The 3,018-nt window shown below is 45.8% G+C and overlaps 1 non-coding gene across 1 annotated transcript; it reads left to right on the forward strand.

Annotated features, from left to right (window-relative positions):
- The first annotated feature begins 730 nt into the window (after positions 1–730).
- On the forward strand, positions 731–805 carry Trnas-cga (transfer RNA serine (anticodon CGA)). Its single transcript has one exon. It is a non-coding gene; the product is annotated as a tRNA-Ser (tRNA).
- The last annotated feature ends 2,213 nt before the right edge of the window (positions 806–3,018 follow it).

The raw sequence follows: 3,018 nt of genomic DNA on the forward strand, positions 1-3,018 counted from the left end.
TATATATATATATATATATATATATATATATATATATATATATTCACATTCAGCGTAACCCAGTTAAAAATACCTCCCAACAGTAAAAAATAATTATATCATATATATATATTTACTGTTGGGAGCTTACAAGCTGAACGAGGAGCATAGAGTAAACAGTACGTTGGCTAAGTCAAGGGGCATGCCTGGAACGGGTTTTCGGTTTAAACCCGCTATTGACAAATTTATGAACGAAGAAAAGAGTGCAGGAACAAAAATTAGAACATACGTAACGATTTGCAGACCTCGCGTTTTACGTGGATTTGACAACACGCTGCCCATAGTAAGACTCTGCAAGGTGAGAAACAACTTATTTCTGAATGAGATTTTCACTCTGCAGCGGAGTGTGCGCTGATATGAAACTTCCTGGCAGATTAAAACTGTGTGCCCGACCGAGACTCGAACTCGGGACCTTTGCCTTTCGCGGGCAAGTGCTCTACCAACTTCGAGTCTCGGTCGGGCACACAGTTTTAATCTGCCAGGAAGTTTCATATCAGCGCACACTCCGCTGCAGAGTGAAAATCTCATTTTGGAAACATCCCCCAGGCTGTGGCTAAGCAATGTCTCCGCTATATCCTTTCTTTCAGGAGTGCTAGTTCTGCAAGGTTCGCAGGAGAGCTTCTGTAAAGTTTGGAAGGTAGGAGACGAGATACTGGCAGAAGTAAAGCTGTGAGTACCGGGCGTGAGTCGTGCTTCGGTAGCTCAGTTGGTAGAGCACTTGCCCGCGAAAGGCAAAGGTCCCGAGTTCGAGTCTCGGTCGGGAACACAGTTTTAATCTGCCAGGAAGTTTCATATCAGCGCACACTCCGCTGCAGAGTGAAAATCTCATTCTGGAAACATCCCCCAGGCTGTGGCTAAGCCATGTCTCCGCTATATCCTTTCTTTCAGGAGTGCTAGTTCTGCAAGGTTCGCAGGAGAGCTTCTGTAAAGTTTGGAAGGTAGGAGACGAGATACTGGCAGAAGTAAAGCTGTGAGTACCGGGCGTGAGTCGTGCTTCGGTAGCTCAGTTGGTAGAGCACTTGCCCGCGAAAGGCAAAGGTCCCGAGTTCGAGTCTCGGTCGGGCACACAGTTTTAATCTGCCAGGAAGTTTCAACTTATTTCTGGTTCGATGGGGATTCATTTGAAAATAAAATCGCATTTTAGAAGGGGCAATTTCAGACAAACACAGTCCAGTTCCACACACTAGCATTAAACAAAATGCGAGATTTGAAGAATTCGTTGTGACCTTGAAGGAATTATAAGAATAGTTTTCTATTCGTTTTGTGAACCCTGCTAATCTTACATTTGTTTTCCTGACGTTTTGCCGTTCCGGATTAAAGGGCCCCTGTGCATGTAAAGATACAATTGTTTGATCTTCAAGGTAATTGCTGTTCTAAAGATAATTACTTTTACTGTAACATCTACACAGCTTTCCCCAAGTAGATTTCCAAGTCTCCATAATGACTATCCAGAAATTCTACAACATTTCAATAAACATATGCGTGTGAAAGCCTTCTTTTCGATTTTGAAATTAAATAAATCATGATTTTGTGGTAACCTGAAGGCGAAAATCTGGGGTACGATTCCAGAATGAAATTTTCACTATGCAGCGGAAAGTGCGCTGGCAGATTAAAACTGTGTGCCGGACTGAGACTCGAACTCGTGACCTATGCTTTCGCGGGCAAGTGCTCTACCGCATGAGCTATCCAAACACGACTCAGGTCCTGTCCTTACAGCTTCAGTTCTGCCAGTACCTCGTCTCCTACCTTCAAATCTTCATAGGAGCTTTTCTGCGAACCTTGCAGAGCTAGCACTCATGGAAAAATGGATATTGCGGAGACGTGGCTCAGCCACAGCCTGGGGGATTTTTCCAGAATGAAAGTTTCACTCTACAGCGGAGTGTTGCCTTATATGAAACTTCCTGGGGGATTTAAACTGTGTGTCGGACCGAGACTCGGGCGCGGGACCTTCGCTTTCGCGAGCAAGTGTTCTACCGTCTGAGCTACCCAAACACGACTCACGACCCGTCCACACAGCTTCAATTCTGCCAGTACCTCGTCTCCTTCTGCGAAGTTTGGATGGTAGGAGACGAGGTACTGGCAGAATTGAAGCTGTGTGGACGGGTCGTGAGTCGTGTTTGGATAGCTCAGACGGTAGAACACTCCTACCATCCAAACTTCGCAGAAGGAGACGAGGTACTGGCAGAATTAAAGCTGTGAGGACGGGTCGTGAATCGTGCTTGAATAGCTCAGACGGAAGCCGGCACAGTAGCTCAGCGTGTTCGGTCAGAGGGTTAGCAGCCCTCTGTAATAAGAAAAATGAGTTAATGCATCAACAACGAATTTTAACAAGCGTCATGGGACGTCCGCTCCGAACAAATTCAACGACCAATGACTAACAAAATGAGATAAAAAAAATAACAGTAGACAACTTGCCCGCGAAAGTAAAGGTCCCGAGTTCGAGTCTCGGTCCGGCACTCAGTTTTAATCTGCCAGGAAGTTTCATCTGTAGTGTGGTCTGCGTTTGTCCGTATGCCAACAGTTTGGAATGGAATGGCTCTGAGCACTATGGGACTTAACGTCTGAGGTCATCAATACCCTAGAATTTGAACTACTTATCCTAACTAATCTAAGGACATTACACATATCCATGCCCGACGCAGGATTCGAACCTGCGACCGTAGCTGTCGCGCGGTTCCAGACTGATCGTCTAGAACCGCTCGGCCAGAACGGCCGACAACAGTCTGGCGTACGAGATAAAAATTATATCGCCGGCGAGCCTAAATCATTAAACAATTCTGAAAATTTGTTGTGTTTTTGAACTGTATCATTGAGAAATGTGGAATATAAAACCAAGACATATGCAGTGCGACAGCACTGCAGTCACCGCCCCATCATGCCGTGGCTGAGGGGGAATGTACCAGGCTGGCTGAGCTCTACAGCACTTGGGCCACGGCATGGCTTGAGAGCCGAATTCTTGGCTAACCCTGGTCTAAAATG

Source organism: Schistocerca cancellata, chromosome 7 (assembly GCF_023864275.1).
Source record: "Schistocerca cancellata isolate TAMUIC-IGC-003103 chromosome 7, iqSchCanc2.1, whole genome shotgun sequence".
Lineage (NCBI taxonomy): Eukaryota > Metazoa > Arthropoda > Insecta > Orthoptera > Acrididae > Schistocerca > Schistocerca cancellata.